Source organism: Nomascus leucogenys, chromosome 24 (genome assembly GCF_006542625.1).
Source record: "Nomascus leucogenys isolate Asia chromosome 24, Asia_NLE_v1, whole genome shotgun sequence".
In the NCBI taxonomy this organism is placed as follows: domain Eukaryota; kingdom Metazoa; phylum Chordata; class Mammalia; order Primates; family Hylobatidae; genus Nomascus; species Nomascus leucogenys.
The window spans coordinates 13519749-13529911 of NC_044404.1; the positions used below are offsets into that span (position 1 = coordinate 13519749).

The window sequence follows — 10163 nt, forward strand, 5'->3', positions numbered from 1 at the left end:
GAGATGCCCCAGAAAGGAAACGCATTTTATAATCATTTATGTACCATGACCGTGACATCAGCCTTTGTAAAAATGGAAGCTACAACCCATCCTGGAAACAGACACGCAATCACAAGAATTGTAGCCTTTTTACATGGCTCACTGTCATCACTGGTCCATGACATTCCCTTTTCTTGCAGCTATATGTGTGTATGTCTACCTACTCATATCTATATCTACACCTATTTTTTATTACCGTGATTCACTTCCACTCCCCTTTCCATAGATAGCCACTCTACTCTTTGACCAAGCCTTGAATTTGCATGTGACCTCTTAGAATATAAGTATATAGAAAGTATATAGAATATATACTTGAATTTTGTATGTGTATTTATATTAATCCACATATATGCTATAGTGTATGGTGCTACAGAAAAGGGCCTGACAATTAATTGTCCAGTCCTAGACACTTTGGAGAGTGAATGGACATGTTGTTATAATTAATTTTTTTTTTGGAGATGGAGTCTCACTGTCGCCAGGCTGGAGAGCCATAGTTTGATCTTGGCTGACTGCAAACTCTGCCTCCTGGATTCAAGTGCTTCTCCTGCCTCAGCCTCCTGAGTACCTGGGATTACAGGTGCCCACCACCATGCCCAGCTATTTTTTGTATTTTTAGTAGAGAGTTTTGCCATGTTGGTGAGGCTGGTCTCGAACTCCTGACCTCAGGTGATCCGCCCACCTCAGCCTCCCAAAGTGCTGGGATTACACATGTGAGCCACCCCAGCTGGCCTTGTTATAATTAAGATTTTCAGAACAATAGGGGTGTATGAAGTCTTATAATCACCTTTACCATAGACCTTGGTCTCTTACCTAAGTTTGTAACTAATATACTTTTCAAATATAATAACAATAAAAATATCCTTGCTTGCCCTATGTCAAATCCAGCTGGAAGTATTTAAATAGATTAACTTACAGCACTCTGTGAAGTCAATATTGCTATTATCCAATTTTATAGGTGAATGAGCGAAGGCACAGAGAGGTTAAGTAAGTTGGGTAAGATCCATTGGCCACTGAGCCAGTGTTTTTTTTTTTTTTTTTGAGACAGAGTCTCGTGCTGTCGCCCAGGCTGGACTGCAGTGGCGCTATCTCCGCTCACTGCAAGCTTCGCCTCCCGGGTGTCACGCCATTCTCCTGCCTCAGCCTCCTGAGTAGCTGGGACTGCAGGCGCCTGCCACCATGCCGGGCTAATTTTTGTATTTTTAGTAGAGACAGGGATTCACCGTGTTAGCCAGGATGGTGCTGAGCCAGTTTTGAACCTAAATTAAACAGTCTGGATCTGCTGGAACTGGAGTCTTTACTACTAACCAAAATACCTACGTGCCTCTAAATCCTAAGTTGCTGAGGGTCTTCCCTTGTTTCATATCTCAGTAGGAAGGGAGCTAATGTTTATCCATTACATCTGATGTTTAATGCAAGTTTTCAACATACCACATTTCAGTTTCCAAAATATGTTACGATAAATTTAATTTGAGTTTTCTGCAATTCTTTTCTGCATTTTGTAGGAACCTTGCTTTCCCCCCTTAGTTTGTCAGTGTGCTGAATTACACTTAGATTTTTCTGTGATTGTCTGGCATTCCTGGAATGGCCATTGTATATTACTATACTGCTTTCTTTCTCTTTTTTTTTTTGAGGTGGAGTTTCACTCTTGTTGCCCAAGCTGAAGTGCAATGGCACGATCTCGACTCGCTGCAACCTCCACCTTCTTGGTTCAAGCGAATCTCCCGCCTCAGCCTCCTGAGTTACTGGGATTACAGGCATGCGCCACCACAGCTGGCTAATTTTGTATTTTTAGTAGGGATGGGGTTTCTCCATGTTGGTCAGGCTGGTCTCGAACTCCAGACCTGAGGTGATCCACCTGCCTCAGCCTCTCAAAGTGCTGGGATTGCAGGCATGAGCCACGGCACCTGGCCTATCTATTACTTTCTAATGCAGTGTTGCATTTCGTTAGCTGATAATTTATCAAGCACTTTTTCTGGCTGACCACGGTGACTCATGCCTGTAATCCCAGCACTTTGGGAGGCCGAGGCAAGTGGATCACCTGAGGTCAGGAGTTCGAGCCAACACAGAGAAATTCCGCCTCTACTAAAACTACATAAATTAGCTGGATGTGGTGGCGTGTGGCTGTAATCCCAGCTACTAGAGAGGCTGAGGCAGGAGAATTGCTTGAATCTGGGAGTCAGAGGTTGCAGTGAGGTGAGACTGTGCCACTGCACTCCAGCCTGCATGACAGAGTGAGTCTCTGTCTCAAAAAAAAAAAAAAAAACAGAAGAAAAACTTTTGCCAAATAAGTTTAAATTTACTTTGCTTCTAATATCCTTAGCCATTTTTAAAATATGGGTTACTGCTCTCTTATGAAATGAATTAGACAGCTTTCCATATGTGCCTTTCTTTCTGGAACATCTTGTACAAAACAGAAAATACCGGCCAGGCGCAGTGGCTCATGCCTGTAATCCTAGCACTTTGGGAGACCAAGGCAGGTGGATCACTAGCTTCCAGTCAAAAAGTGGTATCTGATTGCATTTCTGAAGCTCCACCCAGTTAATCCTGATTGGGTTTGTGGCTCTCCCCAGATTAATGGATTGAATCAGATATCCATTCATATCAGATATCCATATTAATTGCATGAATCAGGAAATTGACAGTGTTAGGGATAGGGTGGAAGTCAAGAATTCATTCATTCAAGGCTGGGTGAGGCAGCTCACACCTGTAATCCTTCCAGAAGGACTTCCCTGTACCGGTTTAGCCTTTGCATACCCTGTCTTTCATTTGGGTCCCACTGGGGGTCTGTTCCTGGTAGTTGGATCCTCACATACCCTTGGGGATTTTGTAATCAGCTGGAACGTGTTCTTCCAGCCACTTAGTTGCTACTTGGAGCACTCTCCTCCTTTCATCTGTATTAAGGAGCTACATGAGCACCTGGTGGCAATCAGCCCAGGTGGGGTTGTGGGTCTGGATAACAGTTTGGAGCAAATCAATTATAGCTTGAGGCTTTTCGATATAGGATGGGGTATTGTTTTCCAATGGAGGAGATCGGCAGAGGTGAAGGGTTGGTACACAAAGGCACCCCTTTCCACCAAATGCCCATCCTCGTCTACTCCAGTATACCGTTGCTCTCTCAGGGACATTTGTATCCCAGTTCTAGGCTGCAAGCGGGCAGCCAAGGGAGGGTCTTGCGTCCTGAGGTCTTGCATCTTTTCTTCTCTACTCTGGGTAGCCTAGGGGTATGCAGGCCTCGTGGAAACTCGGGCGCAGTGGGCCCAGGAGTGGGAGGCCTTCCTTCTTGGTGAAAGGCGGGGGGGCACTGGCACAGTTTCTTGCCAGTGTTCCTTTGCTTAGTTTCTTTTTTTAAATGTTGTTTGCGATTTTCTGTCTTCCTGAGACCAACCACTACTTGCTGGACCTTCTGAATTGGGCAAGAAGGGAAAGTCTGTCAGTCAGTTTTTTCCAACATTTAGGTTGTTGAACAACTTAGGGGATCCTCTGAGCCTCTCACCTGAGGGGGCTGCCAATCTTGTGTTGCCTGAACATGGGCAGATTCCTCTTCCTAGCCAAGTCTTGGGGCCACCAACATGCTTTAGATTATTTGTGAGGGAGAGCTGAGATCTTGGATGAATGATACCAGCCCCTGCTGTGCCTTGTGGATGCTCAGTCACCAGAAACACTCACGACCACCCTTGGTGCTGAGCTCAACCTCAGCCTCAGGCTCACAAAGTGAGGGTCGCCGAAGCAGAAGCCCCACTGAACACATTTCAGTTTAAGTTGATTGCACACAAAGCAGGGCATTGACAGTGAGGTCAGAAATGTGGAGAAAGAACATTTACAGAAACATTTCAAGATAGAGAACATCCTTCAAAGTACTCCAGTTTTGGAGGCCAGTGGCATCCCTGAGCTGTTTGGTTTTCATATGGAATGGGAGAGAAAGGCCTGCAGGACTGTCTGGAGGTGGGGGATGTTCTTGCTACTTTGTGCCCTAAAATATCAGAAGAATCACTGTGTGATCCTGCTTAAGATCAGAGCCATCCCTGAACTTAGCAGATCTTTCAACGTGAAATAGAGCTTCCAGGTTTTGTGGGGGAAATGTATTGTAGGTGTGCACCCAATATAACAGTATATATGCACCGTTCTTAAAGACAAGAAGTCTGAGTTTTTCTTTTTTCTTTCTTTCTTTCTTTCTTTCTTTCTTTCTTTCTTTCTTTCTTTCTTTCTTCTTCCTTTCTTCCTTCTTTCTTTCTTTCTTTCTTTCTTTCTTTCCTTCCTTCCTTCCTTCCTTCTCTTCCTTCTTTCTTTCTTTCTTTTCTTTCCTTCCTTCCTTCTTTTTCTTTCTTCTTTCTTTCTTTGCACCTTTCTTTCTGTTTCCTTGTTTCTTTCTCTCTCCCCTTCCTCCCTCCCTTCCTCCCTCCCTCCCTTCCTCCCTTCCTTCCTTCCTTCCTTTTTTTTGAGGCAAGGTTTCATTCTGTTGACCAGGCTGGAGTGCAGTGGCACAATGGTGGCTCACTGGAGTCTCACCCTCCTGGGCTCAGGTGATCCTCGCATCTAAACTTCTTGGGCAGCTGGGACTACAGGTGCGCACCACCGTGCCTGGCTAATTTTTTGTATATATTTTTTATAGACAGAATTGTCCATGTTGCCCAGGCAGGTCTCAGACTCCTGCACTCTAGTAATCTATCTGCCTTGGCCTCCCAAAGTGCTGAAATTACAGATATGAGCCACCACACATGGCCTGAGTTTTCTTTGTATGCCTAATGGTATTGCTTTAATCAGAATCTCTCTGTGCAATATTAGGGACAAGGGAGGACTTTAAGGATGACAGAACATTAATTATCAAAATATACTGTGGAATGGGACGATGGGATTGATGAGGATGAAGGGCGCTGGGAAACGCCTGTGGGTGAGGGTTGCTGGGAAATGTCCCACTGTGGGAAGATCCCTGAGCCTAAAAGAAAGGTTTCCAGACCATAGCACCATGACAGAGAGACGTGGACCCTTGTTCACTTTCTCACACGTCCTACAAAACCCCACAGCTTCCACCCTTGATGGCTTCCAGGTTGGGAAAGTCTCCCTTCCCAGGTCTGGCCACACTGTTTCCCTCTGGCCTCTGCCCCAGCTCAGATTCTCAGATTCCATCTTCCCAGGCTGATTTTCTGAGACAAGCCCATCATTTTGGGGAGTAAACACGCTTTCCCTTCTAGTAGGGGCCGAGACTGTATCTGCCTTCTCTGCCCTCAAAGACAATGTTGTGTTTGAAGAGTCTGCACTGTCTCTTTCCCTTTTTAATTTTTAAACTCAATCCAGACAGAGTCTTTCAATCCTTCTGTGGAGACACCCACAAAATGTCCACCATGTTTTATGCTGTCTTGGTTCCTTCCCAGGGTTCTACTAGAACACCCGGTCCCATCCTGCCCAGCCTCCACCTCACTTTGTCATTCTGTCCTGATTTCCCTCAATGAAGCCTTGACCGTAGTCTTGTGATCAGTCACACCCTCAGTGGTTGCCCTCTTCAACCTGAACCCACATATGACCTCCCCTGTTAGGAAGCATAAAACCCAGGTGACCGTTGGATAACAGAGCTTTTTATTCTGTTTTCTTAGGGTTGACATCACCATCTTTTTAAAGCTGTCTTAGCTCTGAAACGTTTTGATAATTTCGATGTGGCCAAATATTCTCCCATAAAGATATCATTAGGTTTTGTTTTTTCTTTCTAATGCCAGGAACAGATTAAACCTTCCATGTCACTATGAAGGTCACATATTAGTCAAACTTCATCAGTGTTTGGGGAATAAATGAATTAATGAGTTTTGGACTTTCACCCTATCATTTACTCTTTCACTTTCATAAATGCACATCTAATTTAATCAATGAATCAGAAGAAAGCGGGAAACTCAATCAGGACTAACTAGGAGGAACTTCAGGATCTAATCAGGTATCACTTTCTGATGGGAAGCTGGTGATTGAGAAGGGGAGGGTGTGGTTAGAAACATCAATAAAAGCTCCTGAGTTTGCACAGGAGAGACCCAAAGCCTTGGCGCCTGGAGCTACTGCTTGGTTCTCTGAGAGGTCCCAGCACCCTGCAAACGGAGTCCAGATCTGGTAAGTCACTACCTTCTTAGGAACATGCCCGTCTGATCTGCAGCCAGCCAGTCAGGGATGGTGACGTGCAGCCCAAAGTGGCACAGAGAATTTCCTGTCTGGTTTTGTTTTTTTTTTTTTTTTTTTTTTTTGAGACGGAGTGTCGCTCTGTCGCCCAGGCTGGAGTGCAGTGGCGCAATCTGGGCTCACTGCAAGCTCCGCCTCCCGGGTTCACGCCATTCTCCTGCCTCAGCCTCTCCGAGTAGCTGGGACTACAGGCGCCCGCCACCACGCCCGGCTAATTTTTTTTGTATTTTTAGTAGAGACGGGGTTTCACTGGAGTGCAGGGCGTTGAGTTCGGCTCACTGAAAACTCTGCCTCCGGGATTCAAGTGATTCTTCTTCCACTGCCTCCAGAGTAGCTAGGATTATAGGACTGCACCACCACACCTGGCTAACATTTTAATTAATTAATTGTTATTATTATTATTATTATTTGAGACAGAGTCTAACTCTTTTGTCCAGACTGGAGTGGAGTGGTGCGATCTCCACTCACTGCAACCTCTGCCTTTTGGAGTCAAATGATTCTTAATCTTTTCATATTTAGTAGAGACAGGGTTTCATTATGTAGGCCAGGCTGTTTTCGAACTCCTAACCCCAAGTGATCTGCCTGCTTTGGCCTCCCACAGTGCCGGGATTACAGACATGAGACACAGCACCCAGTCAGTTTCTGGTTGAAATTTTTCAAAATAAAAAATAATGGCATCGATTTTAGGGAGTCCCTTTAGTGTTGTCCCAGCATGTTCATGATGTGAACTGAGAATGTAGGCTGTCTGGGGCCACAGGACACTCTCATTTTCATTGCTTTAGGGTGGTAAGTGACAAGAAAATTTTCCTCAAAGAGGTAGAGCTTGGCTTTCAGGATCCTCAGTGACACTTTGCAGTGGTACTGGGATTCAGTGGACCAATGGATGAAAATTAATGGGCCAGTGGTGTCTTCGACCCCTCCCTCCTTGGTGTTTGGAAGACATTCTTCCTGGTACCAGTGGAAGCAGAAATATAGATTTGTGGCCACCAAGTGCAGAGTGGAATTGGGGTAAAGTGGTAATTTTTCTACCTCTACCAGAGCAATGCTATTGGCCCTAGGAGAAGATGAGGTGATTGTGTTTGGCCTGAAAGTGATGCCTTTTCTCTGGATTTGTCCTCTAGAGATTTTCCTTACAGATTCATCAGGATGAGCATCCAGGCCCCACCCAGACTCCTGGAGCTGGTGGGGCAGAGTCTGCTGAGAGACCAGGCCTTGGGCATCTCTGCCGTGGAGGAGCTGCCCAGGGTGCTCTATCTCCCACTCTTCCTGGAGGCCTTCAGCAGGAGACACTTCCAGACTCTGACGGTGATGGTGCAGGCCTGGCCCTTCACCCGCCTCCCTCTGGGATCGCTGATGAAGACGCTTCATCTGGAGACCTTAAAAGCATTGCTGGAAGGGCTTCATACGCTGCTTGCACAGAAGATTCACCCCAGGTGAGGTGACCCAGGAGGGCTGGTAGATGGGGCTGAGGTGTCCAGGGAAAGAACAGCAGGGTCAGGCAGAGAAGTAGCCCAAGGATGATGGCCCAGTGTCTTCTGGTGGTGCTGGTGAGGAAGCTCAGAGAGGCCTTGGCCATTGCCCAGATCCTCAGGGAAAGGACTGCTCACCATATAGGGTCCGCTGTGGGAACAGAAACTTGCCTAGTCCCAGTGGAAGGTAAAGGAAATAGAAGTTGGGACCAGTCAGAATTGAAAGAGAAAAGGGACCGAGAAAACTCAGAGAGAACAGGGAACACCGAGGACAGGAGCGGCTGATTTATTGGATAAGAATGAAAGCAAAGGTCAGGGATTTGTCCTTCTAAATTCTGAGCCTCTGCCTTACTTTACCCACAGGAGGTGGAAACTTCCAGTGCTGGATTTGCGGGATGTTGATGAGAATTTCTGGGCCATATGGTCTGAATCCAGGGCCCTGTCCTACTCCCCAGAGGCCATGAGTAAGAGGCAGACAGCAGAGGACTGTCCAAGGACGGGAGAGCACCAGCCCTTGAAGGTGTTCATAGACGTCTGCTTCAAGGAAATACCCCGGGATGAATGCCTGAGATCCCTCTTTCGGTGGGTTTACCAAAGGAGAGGTTGAGTACACCTGTGCTGTAGTAAGTTGGTGAATTATCTAACATCGATTGAATATCTCAGAAGATCATTGAAAATAATCCACCTGAATAGTATTCAGGAGCTGGAAATTTGCCACATGTCCTGGCCACATCTGATAAGAAAGCTTTTTTGTTACCTGAAGGAGATGAAGAATCTTCGCAAACTCATTTTTCTGCAGGTGCCATCCTTACATGTCAATTACCAGGAGGAATCCTCAGTTGCCAAAATCAGCTCTCTGTTCCTCAGGCTGAAACACCTCCGGTTGCTTAAAATGAATATGGTCACCTTCCATAGAGGGCAACTAGGACAGCTGATCAGGTGAGAAAGGATCGTGCACTTTCTCTGCAGACCACAGCACAGCCTTTTTTTTGTTACAGCAAACACTAGAAGACATGTACTGTGTGCCAGCCAGTGGCGATGGCACAGTGCCGGGGACACCAGAATGTCAACACATTGTCCCATTCAGTGTTATGTGTCCTGGAGTGGCTATCACAGGATCACTTCAATAAAGGCAGAGGGGTCACCTAGGGTAGAGGCTAGAGAGGGACATCATGTACAAGGTACTTAGTGGGTGTTACAGCTCTGCTGGGGGTGCACATGTGAATTTCTTGCTACAAAGCATGTTTCAAGTTGATATGATGTAAACGAGGTAACAGAGGAGGGTATGAAAGGAGGGACAGCGCATCAAACTTGTGCATTTCACAGTAGAAGCTCTGTCCTCACCAACTTAGTGATCACGAATGATCCTGTCTCTGATTCCCTGTCTGTAGAAGGTTGTTTTGAACTCCAGGAAATTCAATTGACATGGAACTTGCGTGCTTCTGGGATGGAGGGTGAAGGAGTAGGAGTGAGAGTGGTAAAAGGTGATAGGTGGTTTGCAGATACAGGTATGCCAGGGAGCCCCTGCCGGCAGGTAGCCCTAGCTGATGTCCCTAGACCTTGCTGAGTTGAGTTCTTTGTGCACATCTCCCACTGGGTACCTGTGGCCCAGAGATGAAGTTTTCTGCTAAAAGATGAAGATAAAAGGCTTTAGAGATTTTGTGGACTTGACCCAATCACACAAGCAATGGTGAAAGGGCTGAGCTGTAATGTTTACTTTCAAAGCTAAGATTGTATTATTCTAAATATATTTTAAATTAGAAACGATTATTGTTGTGTCTTTAAAGTTAGTTTTTAAATCTCAACATTTGTTTTGAGATTCCAAACCAAGTTAAGTATTCTTTTCCCCACCACCTTGAGACGGAGTCTTGCTCTTTCACCCAGGCTGGAGTGCAGTGGCACAATCTCGGCTCAGTGCAACCTTCGCCTCCTGGGTTCAAGCGATTGTCCTGCCTCAGCCTCCTGAATAGCTGGGATTACAGGTGAACGCCACCTTGCCCAGCTAAATTTTTGTATTTTAAGTAGGGACAGGGTTTCACCATGTTGGCCAGGCTAGTCTCAAACTCCTGACCTGAAGCGATCTGCCCGCCTTGGCCTCCCAAAGTGCTGTGACCATAGTCGTGAGACACCACACCTGGCCATAATAAATTTTATTTTTATTTCTTTTTATTTTATTATCATTTTTTGAGATGGAGTTTTGCTACCATTGCCCAGGCTGGAGTGCAATGGCGCAATCTGAGCTCATCGCAACCTCCACCCCCCAGGTTCAAGCAGGTCTCTGGCCTCAGCCTCCTGAGTAGCTGGAATTACAGACATGCGCCACCACACCTGGCTAATTTTTTGTATTTTAAGTAGAGAAGGAATTTCTCCATGTTGGTCAGGCTGGTCTCAAACTCTCAACCTCAGGTGATCCACCTGCCTCGGCCTCCCAAAGTTCTGGGATTACAGGCATGAGCCACCGCGCCTGGCTCATAATAGTAAATTTCTAAAAATACAATAAAA

At 46.0% G+C, this 10163-nt stretch overlaps 1 pseudogene; it reads left to right on the forward strand.

Annotated features, from left to right (window-relative positions):
* The first annotated feature begins 7338 nt into the window (after positions 1–7338).
* On the forward strand, positions 7339–8604 carry LOC100581092 (annotated as a pseudogene).
* The last annotated feature ends 1559 nt before the right edge of the window (positions 8605–10163 follow it).